Source organism: Ambystoma mexicanum, chromosome 4p (genome assembly GCF_040938575.1).
Source record: "Ambystoma mexicanum isolate Mex_15411 chromosome 4p, UKY_AmexF1_1, whole genome shotgun sequence".
Lineage (NCBI taxonomy): Eukaryota > Metazoa > Chordata > Amphibia > Caudata > Ambystomatidae > Ambystoma > Ambystoma mexicanum.
Genome location: NC_090927.1, coordinates 35,546,171 through 35,565,126, shown reverse-complemented (window position 1 = coordinate 35,565,126; position 18,956 = coordinate 35,546,171).

Here is an 18,956-nt window from a genome sequence, read left to right as displayed (position 1 = left end):
GCCTTGGTCCTCTCCCACCTTGATGGTGGCAATACCCTTTGGGAAGGCCTTCTAACGACTACCCTGGCAACCCTAAGCTGTGTAAAGCATACTGCAGCACGACTCATTAAAGGACTCTGCAAATCCGACCACATCAACCAACCCTCCATGAACTGCACTGCCATATAAAGCGCCCCTTTGCTCCCTGAAGCTAGGTCTGCTCTCAATACAACTATAATAAGAAAGCACCATTTGTGAAAAACCTGGAAACAGTATAAATCACTCTCTTTGTTAATTTTGCATTAGCACTAGTTTGAACAACTTTATAACTGGCGACGGACGAAAAAACATTATGGTCCAGTCCAAATGCAGTAAAGAAAAAGCTGCTTCAACTTGATTGGATTGAAACTGTAGAAAAAAGATCAAACCATAAATGTATGGAAAATTCACCTGCTGAAGCCTAAGGTTTCAATACCATCCCCAAATACATGGTTATTTGGCCATGTAAACGTCTGAGAAAGCTGTACCAGAAATTCAGATTAAATGTATATGAAACAAAGGACATTCTGAAACAAAGACGAATGATTCAATCTGCGGATTCTGCAACTATAAAGAGGAAAATCTTAAACATCTGGCCCTCTTCTGTCAAAGTTTAAGACATCTGAGAACATTCTACTTAGGGAAAGAGATGGACAAATGCTTGATCCATAGTACTGAGGATTGGTGGCGACAAATGCACAACAGTGAATGTAAAAATGTGACAGTAGCACTTATGAGGTATTGAGAACAGCTACAAAAGAAGATGGAGCTGGAAAAATCTACAAGCAATGATGTGTAAACCCTCATTTAGACTAGTTGAGTCCTGTATTTTAACAAAATCAATTCCTTTTCCTGTTTTTCATTTTTTTTTCTTCTCTTTCTCTTCTTCAAATTTTACTTTAGTCTTTTATGTAGTTATTAGCTGAGGTACATATTTCAAAAGTTTATATAAACTGTATGAAATGAAATTTTAAAAAAAATCTTTATTTGTCTGAGTGAACATATAGTAAAATGGTTCCAGTCCCTCGGCACTGCATAGAGGCACTCATTTTGAGGCACTCATTTTATGTGCACACGGCAGCACAATATGGAGTGTTCTCATTTGAAGCTTTCCTAGAACATACTTTCGACACATCTGCTATTGTGCATGTGTCAGAAGGGACAGATCATTCATGCTGGCCACAAGTGTCATTGATGCTAAATGCCAAAGGACACCAGATATAAGTAGGTGCCTCGTCAGCAGGTAATTCAAGATTGCACTTCATGCAAGCCTCCAGATGCATCTAGAAGAACCAGCTGTATCACAAGGAGATGGTCACATCTCATGCTCCAAAGCAGCTTGAGATTTCACCATCCTGAGAATACTGTGCACACGACACAAACAAGAGACCACAAATGCATAGGCACCCGTCTGTCCAAACACAGTCCTGACCCTAAGAATCCCATCACACACACACACACAATCAAGAGGCCCACACATTCAAAGGTGGTGTCAGTCCAGAAATACTACACACCCCTTGGGCGGAAGTAAATGCATGATTAATTGGTTGGCCGAAGACCAATCACCTCATTTACAGTGTTACGAATATCATTAGTTATTACGTAGCTATTAGTTCAACTAGAGTGAGGCCATATTAAGATGACCAGAATTACCATTTTGTTTTCTCTCTGCTCTCTCTAACGTTGCCACTTTGCCTCATGTAAAACTGCTTTGCTGTAGATATTATTTTGCTTCAATGGTCCAAGGCTAAGAAACATGTTGAAACATTACACTGGAGAGCCAGACAGAAATGCCCGATTCCCTCCCTCACATATCCTTGAAGACAGGGAGCAAGGCATTTAATCAGTACACGAATGCTAGCGAGTCTTCTGAAAGAATAGCAGTGTACAAAACTAGCATTTAAAGAGTTGAATTATGTTCTTCTTTACGGCCCCCCCTTTCTGAGCACAGTGAGGCCCCGGAGAGCGGGCTGACTTCTAGAGCGAGAATCGAAATGAAGAGATAGTGAGGCCTGGTATGTGCCAGTCTCCTACGCGCAGCTTGCCCATGAAAACAGAAACTCTGTGTTCTCGCAAATAAAGAATGGTGTCGGTAAAGTTTGCAACCCATTACTAATATGGTGGTCTAAGGTGTCATATTTGTCGCAATGGTCAATCATCGCCTCTAATTCAAAGGGAAATTAATTGGGGGCGGCATCGAATGTGTCATACTGTGTCATTGCTGATTGGAAGGTGCTCTTTTTGTATATATGTAACTGATGTACGTCTCTCACTCTCTTGCGTCCCCGAGGTCTGATAGACACACGTCGCGGGGCGTGAGACCATTTGGCCAACTGGGACTATTTTGTATTGCAATAAACCCTAGATTTTGGGAACAGAACATTGTGTCTGGCATATCCATTCGTGGGTGTTGATTGTGCCTTGTTTCTACATCCGAGGGTCCCTTAGGGGCCCCTTCAGTGGCACACTATGTGAACACTGTGCCCAGCCATCCTAAGATCCCTATGCACACACAACTACCAGAAGACCACAAATTCAAAGGTGGCCGCCTATTTTAGCACAGTCACTAGGTGGGGTTGGCCTGGCATGGAGAGAAACTCAGTGTGCTCAGCCATCCTTACTCTGAAATCCAGCTTCAGTAGGACTCAAGGAAAGTAAACATCTCGGGACAGCCCTTGAAATCCTGTAGAGTGACTGAAATTTCAGCCATTTGACCGTCACATCCAGATCCTGTGCTGTACGAATCAGTATCGATGTTACCAACATTTTAATATTAAGGTGTACATGGCATATAACCCTTTTATCATAAACATATTTGTAAAAACTAAAGCTCTGTAGACGTTTTTATGTTCCCAAAATGCTCTTGGATTGTATACAAAGCAGACTGGAACCCTCAGTGCTGCTATTTGTCCCTTCCCCTTTCTCATAGGTGTATGTATTATAAAAGATAAAAAATAAAAACAATTAGAGCGCACCACACTGTCCATCTTGGAATGATAACATCCTATACAAAATAATTGATATGGTTACTCTACATTTTGGTCATGTGTTTTGACTACAATATACACGGGAGTTGACCATTAAAAATAAATACTGTAAAACCGTACAATAATACACTTTACAGTGTTACTACAATTAAGTAACCCTTTTCTTTGGGCTAGATTTTAATAGATATGTTCATTTACAAACAATATAAACATACAATAAAAAATAATATTTTATACTTTGTGGAATGATAAACCATTAAAATTGATGAAACAGTTTAAAAGATAAATGAGAAAAATGATTATTTGTAAGTTAATAATGGGACGAACAAGGGAGACAAACAAGACAAATCACAACAGGGAAGGTGTGGGCGGGGGGGGTTACAATATAGTTGCGTTGAAGATATATAATTGATCTTTCTTAGACAGTATTATTAAGATATTGAATAAAGACATTCCAGTTTTTGTTCAAATTGTGCATAGAATCATTAGAAAATGCGTGAGATTTTTCAATTCGCTGTGTAGAGCAAATAGATTTCCACCAGGTGTTAAAAGATAAGTTGTAAGTAGGTTTCCAGTTATACATAATATTATTGTAAGCAATACTGATAAACAGATTAAATAATGTAGGTGAATAATCTTTTGCATGTAAGGATTAACAATGGTGCTGATCATAAGATTACAGAGTGACAAGGGCTCTTTAAAATGAAATATTTTTTTAAGTCATATCCAGATTTTTGTCCAAAAGGCATAAACAAATTTACAATAAAAAATTAAATTAATAAAATTGGCATGTGGTAAGTGACATGACCATCAATTGTTGGATGAGTTGCCTACTACTTTTGCAATTCTCATGGGAGTAAGGAATGCATGGTGTAAAATAAAGAAATGAGTTTGGGTTAGGTTGGCTGCTACAGATGTTGAGTAACATAGTTTCCATATTTTGGACCACATTTCTGCAGTGGGTTGAACATCCCGGTCATGCTCCCATTGTCGGATGATACCAGAGATTGATATGTTCGAAGATAGAGGCTAATTCAGAAATTAATATAATTTGCAGCTTTAACGGAAGGATTACTAATTAAACAGGTTAGTAAGGGGGATGTTTTTGAGTTAGAGTGGGTAAGGATTTTGGGAGCAATTTGAGGCGAGATGTGTGGAAGGACAAATCAGATTCAGGGATGTTGTATAGTATAGAAAGCTGTGTGAAAGGAATGTATATAGCATTGTGTAACAAGTGTTTAGCCAAATTTATACCTGATAGGTAACATCTGTGTATTTTAGTGAGATTGAAATTTAATAGGGCAGTATTCATTAATCCAAAGGAACATGTCTCCTGTCACGGTTTCAGTAACATAGCTCAAAGGTAGTTTATTCCAAATGACTTTGAAGAACTGTAGAGATGGGAATGAGGTGATATTAGGCCAGGTGGAGGTGGTCAAGAAATGGGAGAGAGAGAAAGGAGAGATAATATTTGCCTCTATATTATGGTGTTCATAGTGTTTAAAGGAATTTAGTTGTTTTAGAAAAAAAGGCTTTATCATCTAGTTGAAACCTGGGAAATTTCACTCTTCCAAGAAGTTTTGGAAGTCTAGGTTTATTAATAGCAATCCTTGGTGTTTTCTGGTACAATCGGAATGTAAGAAGTAGGGAATCAATTTGTTTGTAAAATGTTTCTGGTATTGCAACAGGATTATGGAGAGTGAATAAAAGATTGAGGCTGATCATTTTTATAGCGTCAAGGCGTCCCAACCAGGATAAAAAAAGAGGCGTCCATCCAGAGATCATTGTTGTAATTTTTTCTATCAAGATGTTGGTGTTGTATGAATATCTTTAGAGATGTGAAGTCCTAGGTATTTGAGACGATTGCCATGTCATACCAAACAGTGGAGTATTGATTAGGGTACATGCATTAGGGAGAGGCGTAATTTCAGATTATCAAGATTTAATATGTAGCCGGAAACCAAGACTGAGAAACTCCTCAGCGGCACACCTGCACCTTCCTTTCCTGTCTCTCTCTGACCGGCCTCCCTTGGCCCTCTTCCTGCTCCCACCTGTGAGGCTAAGAACCTCGGGGTCATCTTCGACTCACACGCTCCTTCTCTCCTCACATCTCTGACGTCTCCAAGAGGTCAAACTACCATCTGCACCTCCTCAGAGGTATTTTTCCTTTTGTTTCCTTCCCCCAGAAGCTTACTGTCGCTCGAGCTCTGGTTCTCTCTAGGCTTGACTATTGCAACAGCCTCTTTCTAAATCTGCCTGCTTCTACTCTCCGCCCTTTGCAACTAATCCAGAACAGGACTGCGAGACTTGTCCTTGGGATTGTATCTCTCCATGTAACGCTCACCTGAATCCCTCGGAGGCGCAGGTCTGGGCTGGGGGTTCTCGGAGTCTTCTAGGGTCATGCGCAGGCCTCGAATGCCACCCTGGAAAGGCCCTTTCCTCACTGAGATCTTGATCTGAAGGGTGAGGTGTCTGCAATTATGAGAGCAAGGGGTTAATATGGATATATAAGCCTGACTGGGTAAGCTGCCTCCCCTTCCTGGTACTCCCAAGTAGTTCGTAGGCTAAATGTGCTCACCTTATGTAGGTGAAAGCGGAGCTCTCCATCCTGCGTCTGTGCAGGGGCGCCGAAGCCAGTTACTTCACTGGTTAATTGTCCAGCCTCTTGGTTGCAGAGGATGAAGATTTGGAGCTAGGCCGTTGTTAGCAGCACGAACGGCGGTTGCTTGAATATGGAGGTCCGGAGAGCGATGGAATGGCGAAGGTATTGCAGGCAAGTAAGTAGAAAATGTCAATTCGAAGTTAAAACCACTTCTTAATGTCTCTTTTCCTTTTTCAGGTCGCAGAAGCAGCTGGGTAGAAAAATGGATGTCGAGGAATGCGCCGAGGAGTGAGAAAGATGAGCGCTGCCCAAAACACGTGCGTATAGATAGAGGTTTGTATTTCTTAATGATGTCCTTTTGTTTTGCAGATGCGAGTAGCAGCGTCGGCGGAGGCGAGAAGAATGCAAGGCAGGTAAGGAAAGTTTCACGGAGGTTTACTAACCAATGTCTTTGCTTCCACAGGGTGCCGGAAAAATGGAAAGCTGCAGCCCGTGGCTTGAGATGCACCGATGAACTGGGTAAGTGCTGCGCTGGTTTTTATCTCGTGCTAACCTGGTGTTCTTTTCCCTTTTCAGATGCTGCTGAAGATGAAGATGGTATTTCAGAAGGTAAGATTGCAGATTTCTCTTCCCCAGATGCAGAAGTTGAAGATTCTCTGGAGCTGACACGGTGAGCGTCCTGCTGCTATTGCAGAATAACGCGAAGCACGTTGCTCTGATCGGGCGTGGTTTAAATAGCTTACTGGAGTGCTTAGGTGTCTCCTTCCACAGCAGCCTCGCCCAGGTAAGAAGTCCCAGCTTCCAGAATAGTTCCAGTATCCAGTCCCAGGGAGTGGTGCTGGCCACACCCAGAAGGTAAAGTAGTTCCAGCCATGGATGGATGAGGATTTCATCCTGCAGGTGAGTGAGCAGCATGGTCTGCAGCAGGTAGGTCCACCCAAGCACCATTCCTTACATCATGAGCCCGGCACGTCCTGTGCCGGGACTGGGTCCCCTTATGAGCCTGGCGCCACTGGCGCCAGGACAAGGTCCATAAGGCCCCTATGGGAGCCGATGGGTGCCTGGAAATGAAGTTGTGACCCAGCTTCCGAGGCAGTTGGGCTAAACCTGACTCCTTGGAGGCTGCGGTCATGACAGCACACCCCCTCAAGGCCCCTCCCAAGCTTGTCTTTTCCGGAGGTTTTGGCTTGTTGGGAAAAGCCCGATGAAATTTTCGGACTAGACGAGGTGCATGTACATATTCTGAGGGTTCCCAAGATCTCTCCTGGGGTCCATATCCCTTCCAATCAATCAGGTAGTATAGTTTTGATTTGGAAATTTTGGAGTCCAAGATGTCTCGAATTTCAAATTCGGATTCTCCGTCAACTTGGATTGGCTCAGGAGGTTTAGTCAAACGGGTTCCGGGTTGCACAGGTTTCAGGAGAGAAACATGGAAGACAGGATGTATCTTCATTCGAGTAGGTAATTCTAGTTTGACAGCCACTGGGTTAATCACGGCCGTGATCGAGTAGGGTCCTAAATATCTTGGGTTGAAGGTGCGTGGCCCTTTTAAAGATAAATGTTTAGTGGACAGCCAGACTTGATCTCCTTTTTGATATTGAGGAGCCTATTTCGATGTTGGTCTGCTCCTTTTTTGTATGATTCTTTAGCTCGTTGAAGATGAGCTGTGGCTTCCTTAAATGCTTGAGTTATCGTCGAATGCAGATGGTCAACAGCAGGTGTTCCGAGAGCTTGAGGTGGGTCCAGATTTGAGGTTCGAGGATGACTTCCATACAGCAGGAAAAAAGGGGTTTTTCCCGTCCCAGAATGGATTGAATTATTGTAAGCGTATTCAGCAATCCAAAGGACATCCTTCCACGTACCCTCGGATTGATGCAACATGCAGCGCAGATATTGTTCTAAAGTTTGGTTAGTTCTCTCAGTCTGCCCGTCGGTTTGAGGGTGATGGCTGGTGGAAAGTCGTACATCAATTTGTGCTAAACGACAACAACTCCGCCAAAAATGGGAAATAAATTGGCTCCCTCGGTCAGAGATTAGTACTGAAGGAAAACCGTGCAACCGGACAATGTTTTCAAGAAATTCTCGGGCTAGAATGGAAGCTGTAGGTAAACCCTTCAGTGGGATAAAATGAGCCATTTTTGAAAAAAGGTCCACGATCACTAGAATTGTGTTGTATCCGGAGCAAGAGGGTAAATCCGTTATAAAATCCATCGAGAGCGTGTGCTAAGGGCCTGGTGGAATGTCTATTGGACGTAGTAATCCTGCTGGTTTTTCCTTCTGACTCTTGTTTTGTGCGCAGATACCACAAGGAGCCACAAACTCTTTAACATCTTTCCTCCAAGATGGCCACCAAAAATGCCTTTTAATTTTCTCTGAGGTTTTGGCAACTCCAGGATGTCCTTCCATTAGAGAATCATGGTAGCAGGTGATGACCTGTTTTTGTAAGTCAGTGCAGGGTAAGAATAGTCTTCCTTGGAAATACAATAGGTTCTGATCTATTGTAAAATCCTTTCCTTTCAATTGCCAATTCGATGAATCTTCGGGAGTTATGAGTTGATTGACCCTTGCTTTAATCTCTTCGAGGGATAGTGTGTTGATTGCTCCTAGTATCTTTTGTTCAGGAATTATTGGAACCGGCTCCGGATTAGCTGTAAATTCGTCTACCCCTATCCGGGAAAGGGCGTCTGCTTTTCCGTTCCTAACGCCTGGTCGATATGTGATTACAAAATCGAATTCTGCGAAGAATAAAGCCCAGCGTAGTTGCCTCGAAGATTGAGCTTTAGCTGACTTCAGGTACTGGAGGTTACGGTGATCCATGATTACAGTTACTGTGTGCCGGGCTCCCAAAAGATAATGCCGCCAGGCCTTAAAGGCGGACTTAATTGCCAAGAGTTCTTTGTCCGTAATTGTGTAGTTGATCTCAGGCGCCGAAAATTTGCGAGACCAAAAGGCTACAGGGTGTAACTGGTGCGTTTCGGGGTCTCTTTGTGACAGCACCGCCCCCATTGCAAGACTGGAAGCGTCTGTCTCGACGATGTAGGGAAGTTCTGGACGGGGATGCCTTAAGACTGGAGCAGAGATAAATTTGGCTTTTAATTCTTGGAAGGCTTGTTCGGCTTCTGGAGTCCACTCAAATTTTTTATTCTTTTTCAGAAGAGCCGTGATAGGTTGGACTACCCGAGAGAATTCAGGAATGAACCTTCGGTAAAAATTAGCGAAGCCCAGCATGCTCTGTACACCTTTCACGGAAGTTGGGGAAGGCCATTTGGTGATAGCATCCACTTTTCTTGAGTCCATGTGAACTCCGTTGGGTGATAAGATGAACCCTAAAAATTCCACTTCCTTTGCGTGAAAGGTGCACTTCTCCAGTTTAGCAAACAAGCGGTGTTGGCGAAGTCTCTGTAAAACCGCTGTGACGTGTCTACGATGATCAGTTTCTGAGGCTGAGTATACCAGGATGTCGTCAATATAAACGACTACGCACACATCAATAAGTTCTCTGAGGACATCATTCATGAAAAACTGGAAAGCGGCCGGTGCGTTACATAGTCCGAAGGGCATTACTTGATACTCAAATAATCCATATTTAGTGCGAAAGGCCGTCTTCCATTCGTCGCCCTCCTTAATGCGTACCAAATGGTAAGCTCCTCTGAGGTCTAACTTTGTGTATATGCAGGCGCCTTTTACCTGGTCCAATAATTCAGGAATCAAGGGCAATGGGTATCGGTTTTTGACTGTAATCTGGTTCAGGGCGCGATAATCGATACAAGTTCTTAGGTCACCTTCCTTTTTCGGGACGAAGAACAAAGCTGAGGAAGCCGGGGATTTCGAGGGGCGGATGAATCCGTTAGCCAAGTACTGGTCCAATTATTGCCTGAGATGGAGGTTTTCTGGTTCAGTGAGGGCATATATTCTACTGCACGGAGGGGTGGACCCAGGTATTAGGTCTATCTGGCAGTCATATGACCGATGCGGAGGCAGGGTGTTGGCTTGATCTTTCTGAAAGACGTCGCTGAACTCTTGGTATTCCAGAGGTAATTGGGGGTCCTCGGAAGTGATGGCTGCTAGCTTGATTTCGGGCTGAGGATAACAGGTTGAAGCGCATTCTGGAAACCGAATTACCTTGGCTCGCCAGTCTATCTGAGGATTGTGCTTTTCCAACCAAGGCATTCCCAGAATCACCTGAAACTGCGGGGCCTTGATTACATCAAACACGATCTTCTCCCGATGTCCGTCTTGACATAACAACGTTACCTCCATGGTGGTATGAGAAACTGGTCCGGAAGCTATTTCAGTACCATCCACTGTAGTGATTACGTCCTTTACCATCTTGGGACGTAGGGGAAGATCCATCCTGGTAGCCAAGTCTTGGTCCACATAATTACCGATTGCTCCGCTATCAATGTATACTTTGATAGCATGCATGCGATCTGGTCTATTGGGACTTATGAGGACCATAGGCATTACCAAATGCGAGGTCAAGGAACTGGTTTTAACGCTCGGCAAGCGGACCTCTACGCTTGTCGGGCGAGGTCGTTTCCCGATTCCAGTTTCTCAGCATTTTTATCAGAAACTCCTACGGTCTTCTTGACCGGTTTCACTGAGCAATCACGAAGGAAATGTCCAGAATTCCCACAGTATAGGCACAGCTGTAATTGCCTTCTTCTTTCCCGTTCTTTCTGAGTTAATGGTCCTTTTACTACTCCTATTTGCATTGGTTCCACGGAGTCATTCCCTTTAGCGGAGCTCTGAGGTCTTGAAAGTACCCGGGTTTCAAATCTGGATCGATCGGTCTTCCTGTTCTGTAGCCAATGATCTAATTGGACTACTAGGTCGATATAATCTGAACAGTCTTGCGGCGGATTAACCACCCGTGCTAAAACGTCTTTAAGTTCCCCACGTAGACCTCTGTAGAAGAGCGTGATTCTCTTATCTTCAGGCCACCTGGTCTCAACCACCAGTCTATTAAAGGACGCTATGTAAGCCAGGAGATCCTGATTACCTTGTCTGAGTGACAGGAGTTAATTGTCCAAGGCCTGCCCCTGTGAATGTCTTGCGAACAACTTTTCCATACTGGTCTGAAAGTCTTGAAAGTTATAGAGGAGCGGGTCATCCTGTGTCACGAGAGGAATGGACCAATCTGCAGCACTACCGCTAAGATAGGAAAGTACAAACGCTACCTTGGCTTGGTCCGTTGGGAATGCGGCGGGTCTACACAGAAAGTGCAAGCGGCATTGATTGATGAATACTGCATATCGCTTTGGATCACCGGAAAAACGTTTGGGCGGGGCCAAAGGCACATTCCCTGGCAGATTAATTTGCACCGGATTACTTGAGGTTGTAGGAGTGCCGCCCCCTCCATAGGGAGGCAGTGGCGTCTGTCCCGCTTGAGCCTGTAGCAACTGTCTGGCCAGATCATCCGTCCGTTCCTTCGCAATGATCAACTCCCTTCGTAAAGCGTTTGTTTCTTGGCGAGATGCGTGTAATTCAGCCCTTAGTTCCCCAAGCAATTGAGCCAGTTGATCTGTGTCCGAGGTTTCCATTGCGCCTGGGTGGGAAAATTGCGGTAGGCTTCGCGTTCTGTAACGCTCACCTGAATCCCTCGGAGGCGCAGGTCTGGGCTGGGGGTTCTCGGAGTCTTCTAGGGTCACGCGCAGGCCTCGAATGCCACCCTGGAAAGGTCCTTTCCTCACTGAGATCTTGATCTGAAGGGTGAGGTGTCTGCAATTATGAGAGCAAGGGGTTAATATGGATATATAAGCCTGACTGGGTAAGCTGCCTCCCCTTCCTGGTACTCCCAAGTAGTTCGTAGGCTAAATGTGCTCACCTTATGTAGGTGAAAGCGGAGCTCTCCATCCTGCGTCTGTGCAGGGGCGCCGAAGCCAGTTACTTCACTGGTTAATTGTCCAGCCTCTTGGTTGCAGAGGATGAAGATTTGGAGCTAGGCCGTTGTTAGCAGCACGAACGGCGGTTGCTTGAATATGGAGGTCCAGAGAGCGATGGAATGGCGAAGGTATTGCAGGCAAGTAAGTAGAAAATGTCAATTCGAAGTTAAAACCACTTCTTAATGTCTCTTTTCCTTTTTCAGGTCGCAGAAGCAGCTGGGTAGAAAAATGGATATCGAGGAATGCGCCGAGGAGTGAGAAAGATGAGCGCTGCCCAAAACACGTGCGTATAGATAGAGGTTTGTATTTCTTAATGATGTCCTTTTGTTTTGCAGATGCGAGTAGCAGCGTCGGCGTAGGCGAGAAGAATGCAACGCAGGTAAGGAAAGTTTCACGGAGGTTTACTAACCAATGTCTTTGCTTCCACAGGGTGCCGGAAAAATGGAAAGCTGCAGCCTGTGGCTTGAGATGCACCGATGGACTGGGTAAGTGCTGCGCTGGTTTTTATCTCGTGCTAACCTGGTGTTCTTTTCCCTTTTCAGATGCTGCTGAAGACGAAGATGGTATTTCAGAAGGTAAGATTGCGGATTTCTCTTCCCCAGATGCAGAAGTTGAAGATTCTCTGGAGCTGACACGGTGAGCGTCCTGCTGCTATTGCAGAATAACGCAAAGCACGTTGCTCTGATCGGGCATGGTTTTAATAGCTTACTGGAGTGCTTAGGTGTCTCCTTCCACAGCAGCCTCGCCCAGGTAAGAAGTCCCAGCTTCCACAATAGTTCCAGTATCCAGTCCCAGGGAGTGGTGCTGGCCACACCCAGAAGGTAAAGTAGTTCCAGCCATGGATGGATGAGGATTTCATCCTGCAGGTGAGTGAGCAGCATGGTCTGCAGCAGGTAGGTCCACCCAAGCACCATTCCTTACATCATGAGCCCGGCACGTCCTGTGCCGGGACTGGGTCCCCTTATGAGCCTGGCGCCACTGGCGCCAGGACAAGGTCCATAAGGCCCCTATGGGAGCCGATGGGTGCCTGGAAATGAAGTTGTGACCCAGCTTCCGAGGCAGTTGGGCTAAACCTGACTCCTTGGAGGCTGCGGTCATGACACTCCAGCCTTGCAATCTCTGTATTGGCTCCCAGTGGCTGCAAATATTAAATTCAAGACCCTTTGCATTGTCCACAAGGCTTTCTGGGGCCTGGATCCAAAATACCTTCAACTCTCCTTCTGTAAATTCCTTCCCATTCAAGCTCTTTGCTCCTTCACCTCCATCTCCTTCAGGGTCAGTCGCTTTTCCAAACAACATGTTGGGGATAGATCTCTTTCCTCGGCTAGGGCCTCCCTCTGGAACAGCCTACCTGCCACTCTAAAACTTGAGGAGGGCCATCTACGGTTCCAGAAGCACCTCAAGACCTTCCTCTTTGCTTCTGCCTTCGCTCTTCCTCTCCCCTGCTGCTCTATCTGATCTATCTGCCCTGGTACCCTGCACCTGGTTACCCTCTGACCTCAGACCCAGGTCCACGCTGACCCACCCACTCACCCACACTGCCTCCTGGCAACCCTGCACTTGGGTCTGTATCTGTAACTCTACAGTCCCCTTACCTACACTTATCAGACACCCCTAGTCTGCGCGTTAAACCTTGCACTTGTCACCCTGCTGGCTGTGCTACAATTTGTTGTTTTTTAATCCCCCTTTAGCACTTTCCACTTCTCCCCCCTGCATTTTCGCACTTCCCTCTCACCCTGCACTTGCACGTTCTTAATGGCACTGGGCTTAGTAAGATTTTTGTTTTGTCCTCCCTTGTCCCCTCCCTTGCCTCATCACGCTCTGAAACACTTGTGTATGAGCGCGATACAAATAAAATATCATATCATAAAGAACTTGTTGATAGTAGAGATTAAGTGTTTCATAGAAGCGGCAGGGTCAGATAGATAAGGTAGAATATCATCAGCGTAAGCAGATGTTTCTACTCCTATGTTACTAATGAGACGCCTTTAATGTTAGTGTTAGTCCTAATATTCTGTGAAAAGGGTTCTAATGCCAGGAAGGAGAAAGGGAGTTATTAATGAGGATTCTCATGGAAGGGGAGGAATATAGGATTCGAATAAGATCGATAAAGTAAGGGGAAACACCATGCCATTATAAGGAATGCAACCTGAAAGCCCAAGGAACACGGTCAAAGGCTTTTTCCGCATCTAGCGCAAGAAGAGCCAAGGGGTCATTAGATTTTTGGGAGTGTGATAGAATATTAAAAAGTAGTCTAGGATTGGAGAATGCGTAATGACCTTTAATAAAACCTGATTGATCAATATGTATGCGTTTGGGAAGATATTTGTCTAAGCGTTTGGCTAGGAGTTTAGCATATATTTTAGAATCAGGGGAGATATGTCTATAATTTTTAACTAGAGAGGTGTCTTTATCAGGTTTGAAGAACAGTACGAGGAGAGCTTCGCCAAAGGACCTAGGTCTTTGGCCAATTTTACCAAAATGAGTGTATAATTGTAAAGAGATTGGGCCTCATTATGAGGTTAGCGGTAGCCATGCCTGTAGTATCCATTTTCTGCTAGAGAAATTGGTGTATCAAGAGAGGGGAGATCTATGGGGTTGGTGGCATTTTTCTTATTTTCCTGAAAGAAGGAGTACATTTCCGAATCTTTTATAGAGGTGTCCAAGGAATATAGGTTAGAGTAGAAGTCTAGAAAGGCTCCATTTATTACTTTCTGACCAGTTAGTCTGTTACCCTCAGAAGGTGTGATATGAGGGATGAGCAATTTCTCTTTCTATCGTTTTAAATAAGATGCCAGCATGTTTCCAGCTTTCTTGGAACCACTATGTAATTTAGATTTAGATCAGAATATAGAATTAGCTGCCTTAGCAGTGCATACGTTATTGAATTCAATACGCTTATTAATGAGGTTTTTCCTATAGTGGGATCTGGGTTGGCATAGTATGATCTCTCAAGAACTTTAATGCAGGTTAATAGTGTGTTATGAATAGATTCATATTGCCGTGTTTTAAAAGCTGAGAATTGAAGAATATAACTGCATAGGGTGGTTTTAAATCTCAAGAGGTGGTGAGAATGTAAAGATAGAGCCCACAATGAGTGCATAGATTGAAGCAGACAAGGAACACTCTTAGACAAACAGGTATAAACATAGGTCTTTACTTATGACCGAAATGACACCGTGAAAAAAGATTACAATCATGTAATAATATCACACAACACAATAAAAAATATGATACATGTACACAATCACTAGTGTAGGGCAAACTACATATCAAACTCCTGGAAAGGGAGGTACAGATTAGTATGAGCACTACAGGTCCACAAAGAGTAAATCCTAACTTCAGAAGTCCATCACTAAGATGTCTGGGGCCTTGTGCCCAAAAGTTCAGAAAGTGCCATACAGTTTGTGAAGCTGGAAAAAAGAAGGTATGGTCTCTGGGGTCCAGTGAACAGTTCCAAGTGTCAGGGGACAAGTTAATCTAACTAATAAATGTGTTCCTCACTTTCAAAGTGCTTGTGTGAACAAGCAACCGCAAAACCAACTTAATACAAACGTTTCTATAACGTGCCAAACTTTTAAAAAGGAGTTATGGGTTTAGGTAGGTATTGCTACACCTCACCTCCCATACTCCGATTCTTCTCAGGACTTGGCAGGTCGATTGAAGATAGTGTAAGTTTGATTTTCCCACCATCAGCCTCAGCCCTTGATTCCCAGGGGTTGCTGGGTCGAGCAGCTCTCTGGTCGGTGTCCAATGCAGGTGCAAGGTCATCCAGTCGAGGGATGCGGTAGAATTCGATGCAGGGCCCCTCTCAGGACAGGTCTGGGTGCAGGTAAGCAATTTCGGATGATGACCACCATTACACGGCTACACAAAGGAATTCACTTGCTGCGGTCAGAGTTTACCTCCTATCTCGGGTTCCCTTGAGGATTGGACCACGGAGTTTCACAGAGGTAAATCTTGTTGCACAAGCTGAAGATCCCCCAAATTCTAGGGCTCAACTCGAAACATAGACATCAGCAGTGCAGTAGCCCAAACTCAGAGCTGGTCAGACACAGGGCGGTCCTGGGGCACTTCCAAAGGATCTTCTTTGCAGGACTCGGAACTGATGTCGGGAATAGATGTTCTCCCCACTCCAAGGGTCGCAGCTCCCTCGCAGGACTGCTCAAGATCTTCCACAGGACAAGGCTCTACCTGGACAGCAGCAGATGTTGGTCGCCAGGACTTCTTCTGTCAGGTCTCCAGTCTCCTCGCAAATCTTGTAGCTGCACAGGAGTCTTGGCTCCTTTGGTTTCTTCCAGGATCTTTCCAGGGTGAGTGCAGGGGTCCTCTTCTTTTCCTAAAAGCTAGATAAGAGTAAAAAAGCTCACTAGTCAAAGACAGACCTGCCCTCACACTCACATGCAGTGGTCCAATCAAGACCACTGGCTGGAAAACTCATGCATACCCCTCAGACCCACTGGTTAAAGGGCTGACACACCCATTGTTCCAAAACAGCGTTGATCTCACACCAGATGTAAGAACTTCTCTGTTTTGAAGCACCATAACACCCAAACGTGGTAGGCTCACTACCTCCCAGAATACAGCCTGGTGTACACCAATCTGTAATAGAGGGTCTCAGGGACAACAAGGGAGGAGATTGCTACAGCAAAATCTCCAGCTTACCTTGTGGATGTGGAGTCAGGTGAGGAGACACTAGGTCATCCTCACTGAAGCCATTAGATGGGCTGCTCTGGCATATGCCAGGGAGAGACTCAGATGTCTTTGGCTCCCCTCCTGTAGCCATAAGCAGGACTCTAATTATATCCCTCAACATAGAATCATCCACACTATTCATAGGACACTTTATGGTAACCTTTCCAGGTCCACCAAGGTCTTCTTAATAGTTTACCTTGTCAAGCTGTGAAACTTGGCAAGGCCCAGACCACTCACATGTGGTCAGGGTTTCAGGGAATAGGTTTGACAGGAGAAGGTCCCACCTCCGTCTCTGGGGCTCACTGAAGGCTCCAATCAAACTGAGGAGAAACAGACAGTTCTCTCTCTCAGACCACCTTCCTGTGGATGACAGCTCGGTGACACCTGACAGGTCACTTCACTCTCATTCCACCTGGTCTGACCATCACTGAGCACAGCAGAGGAGCTACCTCTGGGACTGTCATTCAGTAAGGTGTCAATGACTGACTTGGCCGTCATTCTCTGTGGGATGTAAAAAGGACATATGGGATTGTGTCAGTCCTCGTGTGCTGTTGGTGCAGCTTATATGTTGTTTGTTTGTTGTTGCAGTGTGGTGAACTGCGTGCAGCTTGCTGTGCAAGAGGAGGTTGTGTGAGTTTTTGTGTGAGTTAAGTATGCAGAAATTGTGAGCTTTTTGGTTAGTGGTTTACATGTCTCGCAGCTAACCTTCGTAGTATGGCTCAATGCCTAGATTTGAGAATCCTGTATGGTGGGGGAGAGGCCCAGGTATCACAATACACTACATTCCACCATACAATAGACAAAGATGTAGGCCACACCTAGATTTGAGTGTCCTGCAAAGTTGTGGAGAGGCCTAGGTTTCATAATACATTGCGCTTCACCATGTAGTAGACACAGATGGAGGCTATACCTAGATTTGAGAGTCCTGTAAAGTGGGAAAGAGGCCTAGGTTTCATAATAAGTGGGTTTCAACATATAATAGACAGAGATGGAGGCTATACCTAGATTTGAGAGTCCTGCAAAGTGGGAGAGAGGCCTAGGTTTCATAATAAGTGGGTTTCAACATATAATAGACACAGATGAAGGCCATACCTAGATTTGGGAGTCCTGTAGAGTGGGCACTTGTTATCATTCACAATTATGTCTGGATGCGACACAGGCTAATGTTCACACTTCTAACTAAATGTGGCACTAGCTACCATTCACAATTCTATCTAAGTGTGGCATTTGCTAACATTCGCAATCATGTCTGGATGCGATGCAGGCTAATGGTTAATGGTATATTAACCATATATAAAGATGGAGGCTCTGCCTAGATTTGAGAGTCCTGTATAGTGGGAGAAAGGCCTAGGTTTCATAATGCAGCAGGTTTCAGACTATAATACAGTAGGTAGGTTTAGTTTTATAGCAGACACAGATGGTTTGATATACCTATATTTGAGAGTAAGTTTATAACGGGCGATAGCTAGTGTTGAGTATTCTCTAAGAGAGGGATGCAGGTGATGTTCGCCTGGCAAGCTATGTTCGGAGGTAAGGTAATTTAGAGTGGCAGGGCTTTCTGGAGTAGAGTGATTGCTCTACTCCCCACCCATGCCACACTTACTTTTTTAATTGCTGCTCGTTGATGGCTGGCCACTGGCTTCCCCTGCTGACACCTGCACACACAACTTGGAGCCACCAATTTAGGAGCCGCCCTTTGCCTCTGGTCCCTTAGCCGCAGGGCTGCACAGGCAGAGGGCTGCCCTGAGAAGGCCAGTCAAGACCAAGTATCTCGTCAATCAGGGCCGGGGGAGGGCTGGGAGGTGGGAGATAGGAAACAAGGAAGTGGGATTGGGCAAGAGGTCTGGGTCGGATGGCGGCATGAATCGGGGCTGGGGGGTAGAAGAAATGCAAAATGCATTTGGCTAGGGCCCAGGAGGGTCACCTACCTTTTTCCCCTCACCTGCTTCGCCTGATGTCTAAATGGCGAGCAGGGAGTTGTGCCGCTTAAAGGCACAAACAAAAACATGCGATTTCTCACTAGTCATGTGCAGGGGAGGGCTGGGTGTCATGCGTCTATTCTTTCGCCGCCTTTGGGACCGATGGAAACGTAGCTACCATTGAGCCTCATTACAAGTTTGGAGGTAGCCATGTCCTTAATAAGGGCATGGCTACCTCCAAACTCGTGTCCTGGTCCTGCAAAAGGGGACTTACCAGGCCATTCTGACCTTGGAGGTCCCGCTAATTCCCTTTCGCGGGACCCAGACCCCATAGCGCTCAATGGGAATGGGGAGGATGCTAACAACAGGCCTGTTGTTAGCATCCTGTACTGCTCGTGGGTGCCGCTATGCACGCCTGGTCTGACCAGGAGTTCCAGAACGGCACCCACAAGAACACTCGGAATGTGGTGGCCTGGAATGAATGGTGCCGGTCCCTTACCGGCACCGTTCATTCCGCGGCCGCCACACTCCAAATGAGGCACAGTGAATTGTTCCATCACGTCTTTCACCAACCTAAGGCAGCGGTCTAGTCTTTTCTAAAATGGCCACCGCCGGGTGCTCATAGCTCCTTTCAGCCCGGCGGCGGGCACGTTGCAACTGCGCTGCTTTCCGCTTTCCGTTGCACCGCTCAGAAGTTCTCTCTTGGCTTAGTTAAGCCCCACTTTCTCTGCCTTGGCCCCTGGCACTCCCTTGCTCTCTCTCTCATTACTCTGTTTCCTCCTGTTACCTGTTTCTCTCCGCGCCTCCGGGCATCACTTCCTTTGTGGGTTCCCTTCTCTTTGCAGTACGC